Source organism: Phalangium opilio, unplaced genomic scaffold, assembly GCF_054372755.1.
Source record: "Phalangium opilio isolate 3A_F unplaced genomic scaffold, DU_Popi_V2 ptg000103l_1, whole genome shotgun sequence".
In the NCBI taxonomy this organism is placed as follows: Eukaryota; Metazoa; Arthropoda; class Arachnida; order Opiliones; family Phalangiidae; genus Phalangium; species Phalangium opilio.
In genome coordinates, this window is record NW_028324205.1 from 2,657,153 (window position 1) to 2,677,518 (window position 20,366).

The 20,366-nt window shown below is 43.2% G+C and overlaps 30 non-coding genes across 30 annotated transcripts; all 30 read left to right on the plus strand.

Moving 5' to 3' along the window:
• The first annotated feature begins 230 nt into the window (after positions 1–230).
• TRNAV-AAC (transfer RNA valine (anticodon AAC)) lies at positions 231–303 on the plus strand. The gene has a single exon. It is a non-coding gene; the product is annotated as a tRNA-Val (tRNA).
• Positions 304–919: 616 nt separating this feature from the next.
• TRNAV-AAC (transfer RNA valine (anticodon AAC)) lies at positions 920–992 on the plus strand. Its single transcript has one exon. It is a non-coding gene; the product is annotated as a tRNA-Val (tRNA).
• Positions 993–1,332: 340 nt separating this feature from the next.
• TRNAV-AAC (transfer RNA valine (anticodon AAC)) lies at positions 1,333–1,405 on the plus strand. The gene has a single exon. It is a non-coding gene; the product is annotated as a tRNA-Val (tRNA).
• A 65-nt stretch (positions 1,406–1,470) lies between these two features.
• Positions 1,471–1,543, plus strand: TRNAV-AAC (transfer RNA valine (anticodon AAC)). The gene has a single exon. It is a non-coding gene; the product is annotated as a tRNA-Val (tRNA).
• A 65-nt stretch (positions 1,544–1,608) lies between these two features.
• Positions 1,609–1,681, plus strand: TRNAV-AAC (transfer RNA valine (anticodon AAC)). Its single transcript has one exon. It is a non-coding gene; the product is annotated as a tRNA-Val (tRNA).
• Positions 1,682–2,297: 616 nt separating this feature from the next.
• On the plus strand, positions 2,298–2,370 carry TRNAV-CAC (transfer RNA valine (anticodon CAC)). Its single transcript has one exon. It is a non-coding gene; the product is annotated as a tRNA-Val (tRNA).
• Positions 2,371–3,262: 892 nt separating this feature from the next.
• TRNAV-AAC (transfer RNA valine (anticodon AAC)) lies at positions 3,263–3,335 on the plus strand. Its single transcript has one exon. It is a non-coding gene; the product is annotated as a tRNA-Val (tRNA).
• Positions 3,336–4,364: 1,029 nt separating this feature from the next.
• TRNAV-AAC (transfer RNA valine (anticodon AAC)) lies at positions 4,365–4,437 on the plus strand. The gene has a single exon. It is a non-coding gene; the product is annotated as a tRNA-Val (tRNA).
• Positions 4,438–6,431: 1,994 nt separating this feature from the next.
• On the plus strand, positions 6,432–6,504 carry TRNAV-AAC (transfer RNA valine (anticodon AAC)). Its single transcript has one exon. It is a non-coding gene; the product is annotated as a tRNA-Val (tRNA).
• Positions 6,505–7,120: 616 nt separating this feature from the next.
• Positions 7,121–7,193, plus strand: TRNAV-AAC (transfer RNA valine (anticodon AAC)). Its single transcript has one exon. It is a non-coding gene; the product is annotated as a tRNA-Val (tRNA).
• Positions 7,194–7,258: 65 nt separating this feature from the next.
• On the plus strand, positions 7,259–7,331 carry TRNAV-AAC (transfer RNA valine (anticodon AAC)). The gene has a single exon. It is a non-coding gene; the product is annotated as a tRNA-Val (tRNA).
• Positions 7,332–7,947: 616 nt separating this feature from the next.
• Positions 7,948–8,020, plus strand: TRNAV-AAC (transfer RNA valine (anticodon AAC)). The gene has a single exon. It is a non-coding gene; the product is annotated as a tRNA-Val (tRNA).
• Positions 8,021–8,774: 754 nt separating this feature from the next.
• Positions 8,775–8,847, plus strand: TRNAV-AAC (transfer RNA valine (anticodon AAC)). Its single transcript has one exon. It is a non-coding gene; the product is annotated as a tRNA-Val (tRNA).
• A 341-nt stretch (positions 8,848–9,188) lies between these two features.
• Positions 9,189–9,261, plus strand: TRNAV-AAC (transfer RNA valine (anticodon AAC)). The gene has a single exon. It is a non-coding gene; the product is annotated as a tRNA-Val (tRNA).
• A 616-nt stretch (positions 9,262–9,877) lies between these two features.
• On the plus strand, positions 9,878–9,950 carry TRNAV-AAC (transfer RNA valine (anticodon AAC)). Its single transcript has one exon. It is a non-coding gene; the product is annotated as a tRNA-Val (tRNA).
• Positions 9,951–10,015: 65 nt separating this feature from the next.
• Positions 10,016–10,088, plus strand: TRNAV-AAC (transfer RNA valine (anticodon AAC)). The gene has a single exon. It is a non-coding gene; the product is annotated as a tRNA-Val (tRNA).
• A 616-nt stretch (positions 10,089–10,704) lies between these two features.
• Positions 10,705–10,777, plus strand: TRNAV-AAC (transfer RNA valine (anticodon AAC)). The gene has a single exon. It is a non-coding gene; the product is annotated as a tRNA-Val (tRNA).
• Positions 10,778–11,531: 754 nt separating this feature from the next.
• Positions 11,532–11,604, plus strand: TRNAV-AAC (transfer RNA valine (anticodon AAC)). The gene has a single exon. It is a non-coding gene; the product is annotated as a tRNA-Val (tRNA).
• A 341-nt stretch (positions 11,605–11,945) lies between these two features.
• TRNAV-AAC (transfer RNA valine (anticodon AAC)) lies at positions 11,946–12,018 on the plus strand. The gene has a single exon. It is a non-coding gene; the product is annotated as a tRNA-Val (tRNA).
• A 616-nt stretch (positions 12,019–12,634) lies between these two features.
• On the plus strand, positions 12,635–12,707 carry TRNAV-AAC (transfer RNA valine (anticodon AAC)). Its single transcript has one exon. It is a non-coding gene; the product is annotated as a tRNA-Val (tRNA).
• Positions 12,708–12,772: 65 nt separating this feature from the next.
• On the plus strand, positions 12,773–12,845 carry TRNAV-AAC (transfer RNA valine (anticodon AAC)). Its single transcript has one exon. It is a non-coding gene; the product is annotated as a tRNA-Val (tRNA).
• Positions 12,846–13,461: 616 nt separating this feature from the next.
• TRNAV-AAC (transfer RNA valine (anticodon AAC)) lies at positions 13,462–13,534 on the plus strand. The gene has a single exon. It is a non-coding gene; the product is annotated as a tRNA-Val (tRNA).
• A 1,443-nt stretch (positions 13,535–14,977) lies between these two features.
• On the plus strand, positions 14,978–15,050 carry TRNAV-AAC (transfer RNA valine (anticodon AAC)). The gene has a single exon. It is a non-coding gene; the product is annotated as a tRNA-Val (tRNA).
• Positions 15,051–15,253: 203 nt separating this feature from the next.
• Positions 15,254–15,326, plus strand: TRNAV-AAC (transfer RNA valine (anticodon AAC)). Its single transcript has one exon. It is a non-coding gene; the product is annotated as a tRNA-Val (tRNA).
• Positions 15,327–16,080: 754 nt separating this feature from the next.
• On the plus strand, positions 16,081–16,153 carry TRNAV-CAC (transfer RNA valine (anticodon CAC)). The gene has a single exon. It is a non-coding gene; the product is annotated as a tRNA-Val (tRNA).
• A 1,029-nt stretch (positions 16,154–17,182) lies between these two features.
• TRNAV-CAC (transfer RNA valine (anticodon CAC)) lies at positions 17,183–17,255 on the plus strand. The gene has a single exon. It is a non-coding gene; the product is annotated as a tRNA-Val (tRNA).
• Positions 17,256–18,146: 891 nt separating this feature from the next.
• TRNAV-AAC (transfer RNA valine (anticodon AAC)) lies at positions 18,147–18,219 on the plus strand. Its single transcript has one exon. It is a non-coding gene; the product is annotated as a tRNA-Val (tRNA).
• Positions 18,220–18,835: 616 nt separating this feature from the next.
• TRNAV-AAC (transfer RNA valine (anticodon AAC)) lies at positions 18,836–18,908 on the plus strand. The gene has a single exon. It is a non-coding gene; the product is annotated as a tRNA-Val (tRNA).
• A 616-nt stretch (positions 18,909–19,524) lies between these two features.
• Positions 19,525–19,597, plus strand: TRNAV-AAC (transfer RNA valine (anticodon AAC)). The gene has a single exon. It is a non-coding gene; the product is annotated as a tRNA-Val (tRNA).
• Positions 19,598–19,662: 65 nt separating this feature from the next.
• Positions 19,663–19,735, plus strand: TRNAV-AAC (transfer RNA valine (anticodon AAC)). The gene has a single exon. It is a non-coding gene; the product is annotated as a tRNA-Val (tRNA).
• The last annotated feature ends 631 nt before the right edge of the window (positions 19,736–20,366 follow it).

Sequence of the window (20,366 nt, forward strand, 5' to 3'; positions counted from 1 at the left end):
TGGCAGGTTCGAGCCCTGGTAGAAACATGTTTTGACCATCGTGATGGGACATAATAATAAGCTAGCTCTCTTCAAAAACTCAAAATAACCACGTATCTATGGAATTGTGGTTATCAAGTCCGCTTTACACGCGGAAAGTCCCAGGTTCGAGCCCTAGTAGATACATGTTTTGACCATCGTGATGGGACATAATAATAATCTAGACCTCTTGCAAAACTTCGTATTATCACGTATCTATAGTGTAGTGGTTATCACGTCCGCCTAACACGCGGAAGGGCCCAGGTTCGAGCCCTGGTAGATACATGTTTTGACCATCGTGATGGGACATAATAATAATCTAGATCTCTTGCAAAACTTTGTATTATCCCGCATCTATGGTGTAGTGGTTATCACGTCCGCCTAACACGCGGAAGGTCCCAGGTTCGAGCCCTGTAGATGCACGTTTTGACCATCGTGATGGGTCATAATAATAAGCTAGCTCTCTTCAAAAACTCAAAATAACCACGTATCTATGGAATTGTGGTTATCAAGTCCGCTTTACACGCGGAAGGTCCCAGGTTTGAGCCCTAGTAGATACATGTTTTGACCATCGTGATGGGACATAATAATAATCTAGATCTCTTGCAAAACTTTGTATTATCGCGTATCTATGGTGTAGTGGTTATCACGTCCGCCTAACACGCGGAGGGTGGCAGGTTCGAGCCCTGGTAGAAACATGTTTTGACCATCGTGATGGGACATAATAATAAGCTAGCTCTCTTCAAAAACTCAAAATAACCACGTATCTATGGAATTGTGGTTATCAAGTCCGCTTTACACGCGGAAAGTCCCAGGTTCGAGCCCTAGTAGATACATGTTTTGACCATCGTGATGGGACATAATAATAATCTAGACCTCTTGCAAAACTTCGTATTATCACGTATCTATGGTGTAGTGGTTATCACGTCCGCCTAACACGCGGAAGGGCCCAGGTTCGAGCCCTGGTAGATACATGTTTTGACCATCGTGATGGGACATAATAATAATCTAGATCTCTTGCAAAACTTTGTATTATCCCGCATCTATGGTGTAGTGGTTATCACGTCCGCCTAACACGCGGAAGGTCCCAGGTTCGAGCCCTGTAGATGCACGTTTTGACCATCGTGATGGGTCATAATAATAAGCTAGCTCTCTTCAAAAACTCAAAATAACCACGTATGTATGGAATTGTAGTTATCAAGTCCGCTTTACACGCGGAAGGTCCCAGGTTCGAGCCATAGTAGATACATGTTTTGACCATCGTGATGGGACATAATAATAATCTAGATCTCTTGCAAAACTTCGTATTATCACGTATCTATGGTGTAGTGGTTATCACGTCCGCCTAACACGCGGAAGGTCCCAGGTTCGTGCCCTGGTAGATACATGTTTTGACCATCGTGATGGGACATAATAATAATCTAGATCTCTCGCAAAACTTTGTATTATCATGTATCTATGGTGTAGTGGTTATCACGTCCGCCTAACACGCGGAAGGTTCCAGGTTCGAGTCCTAGTAGATACATGTTTTGACCATCGTGATGGGACATAATAATAATCTAGACCTCTTGCAAAACTTCGTATTACCACGTATCTATGGTGTAGTGGTTATCACTTCCGCCTAACACGCGGAAGGGCCCAGGTTCGAGCCCTGGTAGATACATGTTTTGACCATCGTGATGGGACATAATAATAATATAGATCTCTTGCAAAACTTTGTATTATCCCGCATCTATGGTGTAGTGGTTATCACGTCCGCCTAACACGCGGAAGGTCCCAGGTTCGAGCCTTGTAGATACATGTTTTGACCATCGTGATGGGACATAATAATAAGCTAGCTCTCTTCAAAAACTCAAAATAACCACGTATGTATGGAATTGTAGTTTTCAAGTCCGCTTTACACGCGTAAGGTCCCAGGTTCGAGCCCTAGTAGATATATGTTTTGACCATCGTGATGGGACATAATAATAATCTAGATCTCTTGCAAAACTTTCAATTATCACGTATCTATGGTGTAGTGGTTATTACGTCCGCCTAACACGCGGAAGGTCCCAGGTTCGAGCCCTGGAAGATACATGTTTAGACCATCGTGATGGGACATAATAATAAGCTAGCTCTCTTCAAAAACTCAAAATAACCACGTATCTATGGAATTGTGGTTATCAAGTCCGCTTTACACGCGGTAGGTCCCAGGTTCGAGCTCTAGTAGATACATGTTTTGACCATCGTGATGGGACATAATAATAATCTAGATCTCTTGCAAAACTTTGTACTATCACGTATCTATGGTGTAGTGGTTATCACGTCCGCCTCACACGCGGAAGGTCCCAGGTTCGAGCCCTGGTAGATACATGTTTTGACCATCGTCATGGGACATAATAATAATCTAGATCTCTTGCAAAACTTTGCATTATCCCGTATCTAAGGTGTAGTGGTTATCACGTCCGCCTAACACGCGGAAGGTCCCAGGTTCGAGCCTTGTAGATACATGTTTTGACCATCGTGATGGGACATAATAATAAGCTAGCTCTCTTCAAAAACTCAAAATAACCACGTATGTATGGAATTGTAGTTATCAAGTCCGCTTTACACGCGTAAGGTCCCAGGTTCGAGCCCTAGTAGATATATGTTTTGACCATCGTGATGGGTCATAATAATAATCTAGATCTCTTGCAAAACTCTCTATTATCACCTATCTATGGTGTAGTGGTTATTACGTCCACCTAACACGCGGAAGGTCCCAGGTTCGAGCCCTGGAAGATACATGTTTACACCCTCGTGATGGGACATAATAATAAGCTAGCTCTCTTCAAAAACTCAAAATAACCACGTATCTATGGAATTGTGGTTATCAAGTCCGCTTTACACGCGGAAGGTCCCAGGTTTGAGCCCTAGTAGATACATGTTTTGACCATCGTGATGGGACATAATAATAATCTAGATCTCTTGCAAAACTTTGTATTATCGCGTATCTATGGTGTAGTGGTTATCACGTCCGCCTAACACGCGGAGGGTGGCAGGTTCGAGCCCTGGTAGAAACATGTTTTGACCATCGTGATTGGACATAATAATAAGCTAGCTCTCTTCAAAAACTCAAAATAACCACGTATCTATGGAATTGTGGTTATCAAGTCCGCTTTACACGCGGAAAGTCCCAGGTTCGAGCCCTAGTAGATACATGTTTTGACCATCGTGATGGGACATAATAATAATCTAGACCTCTTGCAAAACTTCGTATTATCACGTATCTATGGTGTAGTGGTTATCACGTCCGCCTAACACGCGGAAGGGCCCAGGTTCGAGCCCTGGTAGATACATGTTTTGACCATCGTGATGGGACATAATAATAATCTAGATCTCTTGCAAAACTTTGTATTATCCCGCATCTATGGTGTAGTGGTTATCACGTCCGCCTAACACGCGGAAGGTGCCAGGTTCGAGCCCTGGTAGAAACATGTTTTGACCATCGTGATGGGACATAATATTAAGCTAGCTCTCTTCAAAAACTCAAAATAACCACGTATCTATGGAATTGTGGTTATCACGTCCGCCTAACACGCGGAAGGGCCCAGGTTCGAGCCTTGTAGATACATGTTTTGACCATCGTGATGGGACATAATAATAAGCTAGCTCTCTTCAAAAACTCAAAATAACCACGTATCTATGGAATTGTGGTTATCAAGTCCGCTTTACACGCGGAAGGGCCCAGGTTCGAGCCCTGGTAGATACATGTTTTGACCATCGTGATGGGACATAATAATAATCTAGATCTCTTGCAAAACTTTGTATTATCCCGCATCTATGGTGTAGTGGTTATCACGTCCGCCTAACACGCGGAAGGTCCCAGGTTCGAGCCCTGTAGATGCACGTTTTGACCATCGTGATGGGTCATAATAATAAGCTAGCTCTCTTCAAAAACTCAAAATAACCACTTATCTATGGAATTGTGGTTATCAAGTCCGCTTTACACGCGGAAGGTCCCAGGTTTGAGCCCTAGTAGATACATGTTTTGACCATCGTGATGGGACATAATAATAATCTAGATCTCTTGCAAAACTTTGTATTATCGCGTATCTATGGTGTAGTGGTTATCACGTCCGCCTAACACGCGGAGGGTGGCAGGTTCGAGCCCTGGTAGAAACATGTTTTGACCATCGTGATGGGACATAATAATAAGCTAGCTCTCTTCAAAAACTCAAAATAACCACGTATCTATGGAATTGTGGTTATCAAGTCCGCTTTACACGCGGAAAGTCCCAGGTTCGAGCCCTAGTAGATACATGTTTTGACCATCGTGATGGGACATAATAATAATCTAGACCTCTTGCAAAACTTCGTATTATCACGTATCTATGGTGTAGTGGTTATCACGTCCGCCTAACACGCGGAAGGGCCCAGGTTCGAGCCCTGGTAGATACATGTTTTGACCATCGTGATGGGACATAATAATAATCTAGATCTCTTGCAAAACTTTGTATTATCCCGCATCTATGGTGTAGTGGTTATCACGTCCGCCTAACACGCGGAAGGTCCCAGGTTCGAGCCCTGTAGATGCACGTTTTGACCATCGTGATGGGTCATAATAATAAGCTAGCTCTCTTCAAAAACTCAAAATAACCACGTATGTATGGAATTGTAGTTATCAAGTCCGCTTTACACGCGTAAGGTCCCAGGTTCGAGCCCTAGTAGATACATGTTTTGACCATCGTGATGGGACATAATAATAAGCTAGCTCTCTTCAAAAACTCAAAATAACCACGTATGTATGGAATTGTAGTTTTCAAGTCCGCTTTACACGCGTAAGGTCCCAGGTTCGAGCCCTAGTAGATATATGTTTTGACCATCGTGATGGGACATAATAATAATCTAGATCTCTTGCAAAACTTTGTATTATCGCGTATCTATGGTGTAGTGGTTATCACGTCCGCCTAACACGCGGAAGGTGCCAGGTTCGAGCCCTGGTAGAAACATGTTTTGACCATCGTGATGGGACATAATATTAAGCTAGCTCTCTTCAAAAACTCAAAATAACCACGTATCTATGGAATTGTGGTTATCAAGTCCGCTTTACACGCGGAAGGTCCCAGGTTCGAGCCCTAGTAGATACATGTTTTGACCATCGTGATGGGACATAATAATAATCTAGACCTCTTGCAAAACTTCGTATTATCACGTATCTATGGTGTAGTGGTTATCACGTCCGCCTAACACGCGGAAGGTGCCAGGTTCGAGCCCTGGTAGAAACATGTTTTGACCATCGTGATGGGACATAATATTAAGCTAGCTCTCTTCAAAAACTCAAAATAACCACGTATCTGTGGAATTGTGGTTATCACGTCCGCCTAACACGCGGAAGGGCCCAGGTTCGAGCCTTGTAGATACATGTTTTGACCATCGTGATGGGACATAATAATAAGCTAGCTCTCTTCAAAAACTCAAAATAACCACGTATCTATGGAATTGTGGTTATCAAGTCCGCTTTACACGCGGAAGGTCCCAGGTTCGAGCCCTAGTAGATACATGTTTTGACCATCGTGATGGGACATAATAATAATCTAGACCTCTTGCAAAACTTCGTATTATCACGTATCTATGGTGTAGTGGTTATCACGTCCGCCTAACACGCGGAAGGTGCCAGGTTCGAGCCCTGGTAGAAACATGTTTTGACCATCGTGATGGGACATAATATTAAGCTAGCTCTCTTCAAAAACTCAAAATAACCACGTATCTATGGAATTGTGGTTATCACGTCCGCCTAACACGCGGAAGGGCCCAGGTTCGAGCCCTGGTAGATACATGTTTTGACCATCGTGATGGGACATAATAATAATCTAGATCTCTTGCAAAACTTTGTATTATCCCGCATCTATGGTGTAGTGGTTATCACGTCCGCCTAACACGCGGAAGGTCCCAGGTTCGAGCCCTGTAGATGCACGTTTTGACCATCGTGATGGGTCATAATAATAAGCTAGCTCTCTTCAAAAACTCAAAATAACCACGTATCTATGGAATTGTGGTTATCAAGTCCGCTTTACACGCGGAAGGTCCCAGGTTTGAGCCCTAGTAGATACATGTTTTGACCATCGTGATGGGACATAATAATAATCTAGATCTCTTGCAAAACTTTGTATTATCGCGTATCTATGGTGTAGTGGTTATCACGTCCGCCTAACACGCGGAGGGTGGCAGGTTCGAGCCCTGGTAGAAACATGTTTTGACCATCGTGATGGGACATAATAATAAGCTAGCTCTCTTCAAAAACTCAAAATAACCACGTATCTATGGAATTGTGGTTATCAAGTCCGCTTTACACGCGGAAAGTCCCAGGTTCGAGCCCTAGTAGATACATGTTTTGACCATCGTGATGGGACATAATAATAATCTAGATCTCTTGCAAAACTTCGTATTATCACGTATCTATGGTGTAGTGGTTATCACGTCCGCCTAACACGCGGAAGGGCCCAGGTTCGAGCCCTGGTAGATACATGTTTTGACCATCGTGATGGGACATAATAATAATCTAGATCTCTTGCAAAACTTTGTATTATCCCGCATCTATGGTGTAGTGGTTATCACGTCCGCCTAACACGCGGAAGGTCCCAGGTTCGAGCCCTGTAGATGCACGTTTTGACCATCGTGATGGGTCATAATAATAAGCTAGCTCTCTTCAAAAACTCAAAATAACCACGTATGTATGGAATTGTAGTTATCAAGTCCGCTTTACACGCGTAAGGTCCCAGGTTCGAGCCCTAGTAGATAAATGTTTTGACCATCGTGATGGGACATAATAATAATCTGGATCTCTTGCAAAACTTTGTATTATCACGTATCTATTGTGTAGTGGTTATCACTTCCGCCTAACACGCGGAAGGTGCAAGGTTCGAGCCCTGGAAGAAACATGTTTTGACCATCGTGATGGGACATAATAATAAGCTAGCTCTCTTCAAAAACTCAAAATGACCACGTATCTATGGAATTGTTGTTATCAAGTCCGCTTTACACGCGGAAGGTCCCAGGTTCGAGCCATAGTAGATACATGTTTTGACCATCGTGATGGGACATAATAATAATCTAGATCTCTTGCAAAACTTCGTATTATCACGTATCTATGGTGTAGTGGTTATCACGTCCGCCTAACACGCGGAAGGTCCCAGGTTCGTGCCCTGGTAGATACATGTTTTGACCATCGTGATGGGACATAATAATAATCTAGATCTCTCGCAAAACTTTGTATCATCATGTATCTATGGTGTAGTGGTTATCACGTCCGCCTAACACGCGGAAGGTTCCAGGTTCGAGCCCTAGTAGATACATGTTTTGACCATCGTGATGGGACATAATAATAATCTAGACCTCTTGCAAAACTTCGTATTACCACGTATCTATGGTGTAGTGGTTATCACGTCCGCCTAACACGCGGAAGGTCCCAGGTTCGAGCCTTGTAGATACATGTTTTGAACATCGTGATGTGACATAATAATAAGCTAGCTCTCTTCAAAAACTCAAAATAACCACGTTTCTATGGAATTGTGGTTATCAAGTCCGCTTTACACGCGGAAGGTCCCAGGTTCGAGCCCTAGTAGATACATGTTTTGACCATCGTGATGGGACATAATAATAATCTAGACCTCTTGCAAAACTTCGTATTATCACGTATCTGTGGTGTAGTGGTTATCACGTCCGCCTAACACGCGGAAGGTGCCAGGTTCGAGCCCTGGTAGAAACATGTTTTGACCATCGTGATGGGACATAATAATAAGCTAGCTCTCTTCAAAAACTCAAAATAACCACGTATCTATGGAATTGTGGTTATCAAGTCCGCTTTACACGCGGAAGATCCCAGGTTCGAGCCCTAGTAGATACATGTTTTGACCATCGTGATGGGACATAATAATAATCTAGACCTCTTGCAAAACTTCGTATTATCACGTATCTATGGTGTAGTGGTTATCACGTCCGCCTAACACGCGGAAGGGCCCAGGTTCGAGCCCTGGTAGATACATGTTTTGACCATCGTGATGGGACATAATAATAATCTAGATCTCTTGCAAAACTTTGTATTATCCCGCATCTATGGTGTAGTGGTTATCACGTCCGCCTAACACGCGGAAGGTCCCAGGTTCGAGCCCTGTAGATGCACGTTTTGACCATCGTGATGGGTCATAATAATAAGCTAGCTCTCTTCAAAAACTCAAAATAACCACGTATGTATGGAATTGTAGTTATCAAGTCCGCTTTACACGCGTAAGGTCCCAGGTTCGAGCCCTAGTAGATACATGTTTTGACCATCGTGATGGGACATAATTATAATCTAGATCTCTTGCAAAACTTTGTATTATCACGTATCTATGGTGTAGTGGTTATCACGTCCGCCTAACACGCGGAAGGTGCCAGGTTCGAGCCCTGGTAGAAACATGTTTTGACCATCGTGATGGGACATAATAATAAGCTAGCTCTCTTCAAAAACTCAAAATGACCACGTATCTATGGAATTGTTGTTATCAAGTCCGCCTAACACGCGGAAGGTCCCAGGTTCGTGCCCTGGTAGATACATGTTTTGACCATCGTGATGGGACATAATAATAATCTAGATCTCTCGCAAAACTTTGTATTATCATGTATCTATGGTGTAGTGGTTATCACGTCCGCCTAACACGCGTAAGGTCCCAGGTTCGAGCCCTAGTAGATACATGTTTTGACCATCGTGATGAGACATAATAATAATCCAGATCTCTTGCAAAACTTTCAATTATCACGTATCTATGGTGTAGTGGTTATCACGTCCGCCTAACACGCGGAAGGGCCCAGGTTCGAGCCCTGGTAGATACATGTTTTGACCATCGTGATGGGACATAATAATAATCTAGATCTCTTGCAAAACTTTGTATTATCGCGTATCTATGGTGTAGTGGTTATCACGTCCGCCTAACACGCGGAGGGTGGCAGGTTCGAGCCCTGGTAGAAACATGTTTTGACCATCGTGATGGGACATAATAATAAGCTAGCTCTCTTCAAAAACTCAAAATAACCACGTATCTATGGAATTGTGGTTATCAAGTCCGCTTTACACGCGGAAAGTCCCAGGTTCGAGCCCTAGTAGATACATGTTTTGACCATCGTGATGGGACATAATAATAATCTAGATCTCTTGCAAAACTTCGTATTATCACGTATCTATGGTGTAGTGGTTATCACGTCCGCCTAACACGCGGAAGGGCCCAGGTTCGAGCCCTGGTAGATACATGTTTTGACCATCGTGATGGGACATAATAATAATCTAGACCTCTTGCAAAACTTCGTATTACCACGTATCTATGGTGTAGTGGTTATCACGTCCGCCTAACACGCGGAAGGTCCCAGGTTCGAGCCTTGTAGATACATGTTTTGAACATCGTGATGTGACATAATAATAAGCTAGCTCTCTTCAAAAACTCAAAATAACCACGTATCTATGGAATTGTGGTTATCAAGTCCGCTTTACACGCGTAAGGTCCCAGGTTCGAGCCCTAGTAGATAAATGTTTTGACCATCGTGATGGGACATAATAATAATCTAGATCTCTTGCAAAACTTTGTATTATCACGTATCTATTGTGTAGTGGTTATCACTTCCGCCTAACACGCGGAAGGTGCAAGGTTCGAGCCCTGGAAGAAACATGTTTTGACCATCGTGATGGGACATAATAATAAGCTAGCTCTCTTCAAAAACTCAAAATGACCACGTATCTATGGAATTGTTGTTATCAAGTCCGCTTTACACGCGGAAGGTCCCAGGTTCGAGCCATAGTAGATACATGTTTTGACCATCGTGATGGGACATAATAATAATCTAGATCTCTTGCAAAACTTCGTATTATCACGTATCTATGGTGTAGTGGTTATCACGTCCGCCTAACACGCGGAAGGTCCCAGGTTCGTGCCCTGGTAGATACATGTTTTGACCATCGTGATGGGACATAATAATAATCTAGATCTCTCGCAAAACTTTGTATCATCATGTATCTATGGTGTAGTGGTTATCACGTCCGCCTAACACGCGGAAGGTTCCAGGTTCGAGCCCTAGTAGATACATGTTTTGACCATCGTGATGGGACATAATAATAATCTAGACCTCTTGCAAAACTTCGTATTACCACGTATCTATGGTGTAGTGGTTATCACGTCCGCCTAACACGCGGAAGGTCCCAGGTTCGAGCCTTGTAGATACATGTTTTGAACATCGTGATGTGACATAATAATAAGCTAGCTCTCTTCAAAAACTCAAAATAACCACGTATCTATGGAATTGTGGTTATCAAGTCCGCTTTACACGCGGAAGGTCCCAGGTTCGAGCCCTAGTAGATACATGTTTTGACCATCGTGATGGGACATAATAATAATCTAGACCTCTTGCAAAACTTCGTATTATCACGTATCTGTGGTGTAGTGGTTATCACGTCCGCCTAACACGCGGAAGGTGCCAGGTTCGAGCCCTGGTAGAAACATGTTTTGACCATCGTGATGGGACATAATAATAAGCTAGCTCTCTTCAAAAACTCAAAATAACCACGTATCTATGGAATTGTGGTTATCAAGTCCGCTTTACACGCGGAAGATCCCAGGTTCGAGCCCTAGTAGATACATGTTTTGACCATCGTGATGGGACATAATAATAATCTAGACCTCTTGCAAAACTTCGTATTATCACGTATCTATGGTGTAGTGGTTATCACGTCCGCCTAACACGCGGAAGGGCCCAGGTTCGAGCCCTGGTAGATACATGTTTTGACCATCGTGATGGGACATAATAATAATCTAGATCTCTTGCAAAACTTTGTATTATCCCGCATCTATGGTGTAGTGGTTATCACGTCCGCCTAACACGCGGAAGGTCCCAGGTTCGAGCCCTGTAGATGCACGTTTTGACCATCGTGATGGGTCATAATAATAAGCTAGCTCTCTTCAAAAACTCAAAATAACCACGTATGTATGGAATTGTAGTTATCAAGTCCGCTTTACACGCGTAAGGTCCCAGGTTCGAGCCCTAGTAGATACATGTTTTGACCATCGTGATGGGACATAATTATAATCTAGATCTCTTGCAAAACTTTGTATTATCACGTATCTATGGTGTAGTGGTTATCACGTCCGCCTAACACGCGGAAGGTGCCAGGTTCGAGCCCTGGTAGAAACATGTTTTGACCATCGTGATGGGACATAATAATAAGCTAGCTCTCTTCAAAAACTCAAAATGACCACGTATCTATGGAATTGTTGTTATCAAGTCCGCCTAACACGCGGAAGGTCCCAGGTTCGTGCCCTGGTAGATACATGTTTTGACCATCGTGATGGGACATAATAATAATCTAGATCTCTCGCAAAACTTTGTATTATCATGTATCTATGGTGTAGTGGTTATCACGTCCGCCTAACACGCGTAAGGTCCCAGGTTCGAGCCCTAGTAGATACATGTTTTGACCATCGTGATGAGACATAATAATAATCCAGATCTCTTGCAAAACTTTCAATTATCACGTATCTATGGTGTAGTGGTTATCACGTCCGCCTAACACGCGGAAGGGCCCAGGTTCGAGCCCTGGTAGATACATGTTTTGACCATCGTGATGGGACATAATAATAATCTAGATCTCTTGCAAAACTTTGTATTATCGCGTATCTATGGTGTAGTGGTTATCACGTCCGCCTAACACGCGGAGGGTGGCAGGTTCGAGCCCTGGTAGAAACATGTTTTGACCATCGTGATGGGACATAATAATAAGCTAGCTCTCTTCAAAAACTCAAAATAACCACGTATCTATGGAATTGTGGTTATCAAGTCCGCTTTACACGCGGAAAGTCCCAGGTTCGAGCCCTAGTAGATACATGTTTTGACCATCGTGATGGGACATAATAATAATCTAGATCTCTTGCAAAACTTCGTATTATCACGTATCTATGGTGTAGTGGTTATCACGTCCGCCTAACAAGCGGAAGGGCCCAGGTTCGAGCCCTGGTAGATACATGTTTTGACCATCGTGATGGGACATAATAATAATCTAGATCTCTTGCAAAACTTTGTATTATCCCGCATCTATGGTGTAGTGGTTATCACGTCCGCCTAACACGCGGAAGGTCCCAGGTTCGAGCCCTGTAGATGCACGTTTTGACCATCGTGATGGGTCATAATAATAAGCTAGCTCTCTTCAAAAACTCAAAATAACCACGTATGTATGGAATTGTAGTTATCAAGTCCGCTTTACACGCGTAAGGTCCCAGGTTCGAGCCCTAGTAGATAAATGTTTTGACCATCGTGATGGGACATAATAATAATCTAGATCTCTTGCAAAACTTTGTATTATCACGTATCTATTGTGTAGTGGTTATCACTTCCGCCTAACACGCGGAAGGTGCAAGGTTCGAGCCCTGGAAGAAACATGTTTTGACCATCGTGATGGGACATAATAATAAGCTAGCTCTCTTCAAAAACTCAAAATGACCACGTATCTATGGAATTGTTGTTATCAAGTCCGCTTTACACGCGGAAGGTCCCAGGTTCGAGCCATAGTAGATACATGTTTTGACCATCGTGATGGGACATAATAATAATCTAGATCTCTTGCAAAACTTCGTATTATCACGTATCTATGGTGTAGTGGTTATCACGTCCGCCTAACACGCGGAAGGTCCCAGGTTCGTGCCCTGGTAGATACATGTTTTGACCATCGTGATGGGACATAATAATAATCTAGATCTCTCGCAAAACTTTGTATCATCATGTATCTATGGTGTAGTGGTTATCACGTCCGCCTAACACGCGGAAGGTTCCAGGTTCGAGCCCTAGTAGATACATGTTTTGACCATCGTGATGGGACATAATAATAATCTAGACCTCTTGCAAAACTTCGTATTACCACGTATCTATGGTGTAGTGGTTATCACGTCCGCCTAACACGCGGAAGGTCCCAGGTTCGAGCCTTGTAGATACATGTTTTGAACATCGTGATGTGACATAATAATAAGCTAGCTCTCTTCAAAAACTCAAAATAACCACGTATCTATGGAATTGTGGTTATCAAGTCCGCTTTACACGCGGAAGGTCCCAGGTTCGAGCCCTAGTAGATACATGTTTTGACCATCGTGATGGGACATAATAATAATCTAGACCTCTTGCAAAACTTCGTATTATCACGTATCTGTGGTGTAGTGGTTATCACGTCCGCCTAACACGCGGAAGGTGCCAGGTTCGAGCCCTGGTAGAAACATGTTTTGACCATCGTGATGGGACATAATAATAAGCTAGCTCTCTTCAAAAACTCAAAATAACCACGTATCTATGGAATTGTGGTTATCAAGTCCGCTTTACACGCGGAAGATCCCAGGTTCGAGCCCTAGTAGATACATGTTTTGACCATCGTGATGGGACATAATAATAATCTAGACCTCTTGCAAAACTTCGTATTATCACGTATCTATGGTGTAGTGGTTATCACGTCCGCCTAACACGCGGAAGGGCCCAGGTTCGAGCCCTGGTAGATACATGTTTTGACCATCGTGATGGGACATAATAATAATCTAGATCTCTTGCAAAACTTTGTATTATCCCGCATCTATGGTGTAGTGGTTATCACGTCCGCCTAACACGCGGAAGGTCCCAGGTTCGAGCCCTGTAGATGCACGTTTTGACCATCGTGATGGGTCATAATAATAAGCTAGCTCTCTTCAAAAACTCAAAATAACCACGTATGTATGGAATTGTAGTTATCAAGTCCGCTTTACACGCGTAAGGTCCCAGGTTCGAGCCCTAGTAGATACATGTTTTGACCATCGTGATGGGACATAATTATAATCTAGATCTCTTGCAAAACTTTGTATTATCACGTATCTATGGTGTAGTGGTTATCACGTCCGCCTAACACGCGGAAGGTGCCAGGTTCGAGCCCTGGTAGAAACATGTTTTGACCATCGTGATGGGACATAATAATAAGCTAGCTCTCTTCAAAAACTCAAAATGACCACGTATCTATGGAATTGTTGTTATCAAGTCCGCCTAACACGCGGAAGGTCCCAGGTTCGTGCCCTGGTAGATACATGTTTTGACCATCGTGATGGGACATAATAATAATCTAGATCTCTCGCAAAACTTTGTATTATCATGTATCTATGGTGTAGTGGTTATCACGTCCGCCTAACACGCGTAAGGTCCCAGGTTCGAGCCCTAGTAGATACATGTTTTGACCATCGTGATGAGACATAATAATAATCCAGATCTCTTGCAAAACTTTCAATTATCACGTATCTATGGTGTAGTGGTTATTACGTCCGCCTAACACGCGGAAGGTCCCAGGTTCGAGCCCTGGAAGATACATGTTTAGACCATCGTGATGGGACATAATAATAATCTAGATCTCTTGCAAAACTTTGTACTATCACGTATCTATGGTGTAGTGGTTATCACTTCCGCCTAACACGCGGAAGGTCCCAGGTTCGAGGCTTGTAGATACATGTTTTGACCATCGTGATGGGACATAATAATAGGCTAGCTCTCTTCAAAAACTCAAAATAACCACGTATGTATGGAATTGTAGTTTTCAAGTCCGCTTTACACGCGTAAGGTCCCAGGTTCGAGCCCTAGAAGATATATGTTTTGACCATCGTGATGGGACATAATAATAATCTAGATCTCTTGCAAAACTCTCTATTATCACGTATCTATGGTGTAGTGGTTATCACGTCCGCCTAACACGCGGAAGGTGCCAGGTTCGAGCCCTGGTAGAAACATGTTTTGACCATCGTGATGGGACATAATAATAAGCTAGCTCTCTTCAAAAACTCAAAATAACCACGTATCTATGGAATTGTGGTTATCAAGTCCGCTTTACACGCGGAAGGTCCCAGGTTCGAGCCCTAGTAGATACATGTTTTGACCATCGTGATGGGACATAATAATAATCTAGACCTCTTGCAAAACTTCGTATTATCACGTATCTATGGTGTAGTGGTTATCACGTCCGCCTAACACGCGGAAGGGCCCAGGTTCGAGCCCTGGTAGATACATGTTTTGACCATCGTGATGGGACATAATAATAATCTAGATCTCTTGCAAAACTTTGTATTATCCCGCATATATGGTGTAGTGGTTATCACGTCCGCCTAACACGCGGAAGGTTCCAGGTTCGAGCCCTAGTAGATACATGTTTTGACCATCGTGATGGGACATAATAATAATCTAGACCTCTTGCAAAACTTCGTATTACCACGTATCTATGGTGTAGTGGTTATCACTTCCGCCTAACACGCGGAAGGTCCCAGGTTCGAGCCCTGGTAGATACATGTTTTGACCATCGTGATGGGACATAATAATAATATAGATCTCTTGCAAAACTTTGTATTATCACGTATCTATGGTGTAGTGGTTATCACGTCCGCCTAACACGCGCAAGGTCCCATCTCGAGCCCTGGTAGATACATGTTTTGACCATCGTGATGGGACATAATAATAAGCTAGCTCTCTTCAAAAACTCAAAATAACCGCGTATCTATGGAATTGTGGTTATCAAGTCCGCTTAACACGCGTAAGGTCCCAGGTTCGAGCCCTAGTAGATACATGTTTTGACCATCGTGATGGGACATAATAATAATCTAGATCTCTAGCAAAACTTTGTATTATCACGTATCTATGGTGTAGTGGTTATCACGTCCGCCTAACACGCGGAAGATCCCAGGTTCGAGCCCTGGTAGAAACATGTTTTGACCATCGTGATGGGACATAATAATAAGCTAGCTCTCTTCAAAAACTCAAAATGACTACGTATCTATGGAGTTGTTGTTATCAAGTCCGCTTTACACGCGTAAGGTCCCAGGTTCGAGCCCTAGTAGATACATGTTTTGACCATCGTGATGAGACATAATAATAATCCAGATCTCTTGCAAAACTTTCAATTATCACGTATCTATGGTGTAGTGGTTATTACGTCCGCCTAACACGCGGAAGGTCCCAGGTTCGAGCCCTGGAAGATACATGTTTAGACCATCGTGATGGGACATAATAATAATCTAGATCTCTTGCAAAACTTTGTACTATCACGTATCTATGGTGTAGTGGTTATCACGTCCGCCTCACACGCGGAAGGTCCCAGGTTCGAGCCCTGGTAGATACATGTTTTGACCATCGTCATGGGACATAATAATAATCTAGATCTCTTGCAAAACTTTGCATTATCCCGTATCTATGGTGTAGTGGTTATCACGTCCGCCTAACACGCGGAAGGTCCCAGGTTCGAGCCTTGTAGATACATGGTTTGACCATCGTGATGGGACATAATAATAAGCTAGCTCTCTTCAAAAACTCAAAATAACCACGTATGTATGGAATTGTAGTTATCAAGTCCGCTTTACACGCGTAAGGTCCCAGGGTCGAGCCCTAGTAGATATATGTTTTGACCATCGTGATGGGACATAATAATAATCTAGATCTCTTGCAAAACTTTGTATTATCCCGCATCTATGGTGTAGTGGTTATCACGTCCGCCTAACACGCGGAAGGTCCCAGGTTCGAGCCCTGTAGATGCACGTTTTGACCATCGTGATGGGTCATAATAATAAGCTAGCTCTCTTCAAAAACTCAAAATAACCACGTATGTATGGAATTGTAGTTATCAAGTCCGCTTTACACGCGTAAGGTCCCAGGTTCGAGCCCTAGTAGATACATGTTTTGACCATCGTGATGGGACATAATAATAATCTAGATCTCTAGCAAAACTTTGTATTATCACGTATCTATGGTGTAGTGGTTATCACGTCCGCCTAACACGCGGAAGATCCCAGGTTCGAGCCCTGGTAGAAACATGTTTTGACCATCGTGATGGGACATAATAATAAGCTAGCTCTCTTCAAAAACTCAAAATGACTACGTATCTATGGAGTTGTTGTTATCAAGTCCGCTTTACACGCGTAAGGTCCCAGGTTCGAGCCCTAGTAGATACATGTTTTGACCATCGTGATGAGACATAATAATAATCCAGATCTCTTGCAAAACTTTCAATTATCACGTATCTATGGTGTAGTGGTTATTACGTCCGCCTAACACGCGGAAGGTCCCAGGTTCGAGCCCTGGAAGATACATGTTTAGACCATCGTGATGGGACATAATAATAATCTAGATCTCTTGCAAAACTTTGTACTATCACGTATCTATGGTGTAGTGGTTATCACGTCCGCCTCACACGCGGATGGTCCCAGGTTCGAGCCCTGGTAGATACATGTTTTGACCATCGTCATGGGACATAATAATAATCTAGATCTCTTGCAAAACTTTGCATTATCCCGTATCTATGGTGTAGTGGTTATCACGTCCGCCTAACACGCGGAAGGTCCCAGGTTCGAGCCTTGTAGATACATGTTTTGACCATCGTGATGGGACATAATAATAAGCTAGCTCTCTTCAAAAACTCAAAATAACCACGTATGTATGGAATTGTAGTTATCAAGTCCGCTTTACACGCGTAAGGTCCCAGGGTCGAGCCCTAGTAGATATATGTTTTGACCATCGTGATGGGACATAATAATAATCTAGATCTCTTGCAAAACTTTGTATTATCCCGCATCTATGGTGTAGTGGTTATCACGTCCGCCTAACACGCGGAAGGTCCCAGGTTCGAGCCCTGTAGATGCACGTTTTGACCATCGTGATGGGTCATAATAATAAGCTAGCTCTCTTCAAAAACTCAAAATAACCACGTATGTATGGAATTGTAGTTATCAAGTCCGCTTTACACGCGTAAGGTCCCAGGTTCGAGCCCTAGTAGATACATGTTTTGACCATCGTGATGGGACATAATAATAATCTAGATCTCTTGCAAAACTTTGTATTATCACGTATCTATTGTGTAGTGGTTATCACTTCCGCCTAACACGCGGAAGGTGCCAGGTTCGAGCCCTGGAAGAAACATGTTTTGACCATCGTGATGGGACATAATAATAAGCTAGCTCTCTTCAAAAACTCAAAATGACCACGTATCTATGGAATTGTTGTTATCAAGTCCGCTTTACACGCGGAAGGTTCCAGGTTCGAGCCCTAGTAGATACATGTTTTGACCATCGTGATGGGACATAATAATAATCTAGACCTCTTGCAAAACTTCGTATTACCACGTATCTATGGTGTAGTGGTTATCACTTCCGCCTAACACGCGGAAGGGCCCAGGTTCGAGCCCTGGTAGATACATGTTTTGACCATCGTGATGGGACATAATAATAATATAGATCTCTTGCAAAACTTTGTATTATCCCGCATCTATGGTGTAGTGGTTATCACGTCCGCCTAACACGCGGACGGTCCCAGGTTCGAGCCTTGTAGATACATGTTTTGACCATCGTGATGGGACATAATAATAAGCTAGCTCTCTTCAAAAACTCAAAATAACCACGTATGTATGGAATTGTAGTTTTCAAGTCCGCTTTACACGCGTAAGGTCCCAGGTTCGAGCCCTAGTAGATATATGTTTTGACCATCGTGATGGGACATAATAATAATCTAGATCTCTTGCAAAACTTTGTATTATCGCGTATCTATGGTGTAGTGGTTATCACGTCCGCCTAACACGCGGAAGGTGCCAGGTTCGAGCCCTGGTAGAAACATGTTTTGACCATCGTGATGGGACATAATAATAAGCTAGCTCTCTTCAAAAACTCAAAATAACCACGTATCTATGGAATTGTGGTTATCAAGTCCGCTTTACACGCGGAAGGTCCCAGGTTCGAGCCCTAGTAGATACATGTTTTGACCATCGTGATGGGACATAATAATAATCTAGACCTCTTGCAAAACTTCGTATTATCACGTATCTATGGTGTAGTGGTTATCACGTCCGCCTAACACGCGGAAGGGCCCAGGTTCGAGCCCTGGTAGATACATGTTTTGACCATCGTGATGGGACATAATAATAATCTAGATCTCTTGCAAAACTTTGTATTATCCCGCATCTATGGTGTAGTGGTTATCACGTCCGCCTAACACGCGGAAGGTCCCAGGTTCGAGCCCTGTAGATGCACGTTTTGACCATCGTGATGGGTCATAATAATAAGCTAGCTCTCTTCAAAAACTCAAAATAACCACGTATGTATGGAATTGTAGTTATCAAGTCCGCTTTACACGCGTAAGGTCCCAGGTTCGAGCCCTAGTAGATACATGTTTTGACCATCGTGATGGGACATAATTATAATCTAGATCTCTTGCAAAACTTTGTATTATCACGTATCTATGGTGAAGTGGTTATCACGTCCGCCTAACACGCGGAAGGTGCCAGGTTCGAGCCCTGGTAGAAACATGTTTTGACCATCGTGATGGGACATAATAATAAGCTAGCTCTCTTCAAAAACTCAAAATAACCACGTATCTATGGAATTGTTGTTATCAAGTCCGCTTTACACGCGGAAGGTCCCAGGTTCGAGCCATAGTAGATACATGTTTTGACCATCGTGATGGGACATAATAATAATCTAGATCTCTTGCAAAACTTCGTATTATCACGTATCTATGGTGTAGTGGTTATCACGTCCGCCTAACACGCGGAAGGTCCCAGGTTCGTGCCCTGGTAGATACATGTTTTGACCATCGTGATGGGACATAATAATAATCTAGACCTCTTGCAAAACTTCGTATTATCACGTATCTATGGTGTAGTGGTTATCACGTCCGCCTAACACGCGGAAGGGCCCAGGTTCGAGCCCTGGTAGATACATGTTTTGACCATCGTGATGGGACATAATAATAATCTAGATCTCTTGCAAAACCTTGTATTATCCCGCGTATATGGTGTAGTGGTTATCACGTCCGCCTAACACGCGGAAGGTTCCAGGTTCGAGCCCTAGTAGATACATGTTTTGACCATCGTGATGGGACATAATAATAATATAGATCTCTTGCAAAACTTTGTATTATCCCGCATCTATGGTGTAGTGGATATCACGACCGCCTAACACGCGGAAGGTCCCAGGTTCGAGGCTTGTAGATACATGTTTTGACCATCGTGATGGGACATAATAATAAGCTAGCCCTCTTCAAAAACTCAAAATAACCACGTATGTATGGAATTGTAGTTATCAAGTCCGCTTTACACGCGTAAGGTCCCAGGGTCGAGCCCTAGTAGATATATGTTTTGACCATCGTGATGGGACATAATAATAATCTAGATCTCTTGCAAAACTTTGTATTATCCCGCATCTATGGTGTAGTGGTTATCACGTCCGCCTAACACGCGGAAGGTCCCAGGTTCGAGCCCTGTAGATGCACGTTTTGACCATCGTGATGGGTCATAATAATAAGCTAGCTCTCTTCAAAAACTCAAAATAACCACGAATGTATGGAATTGT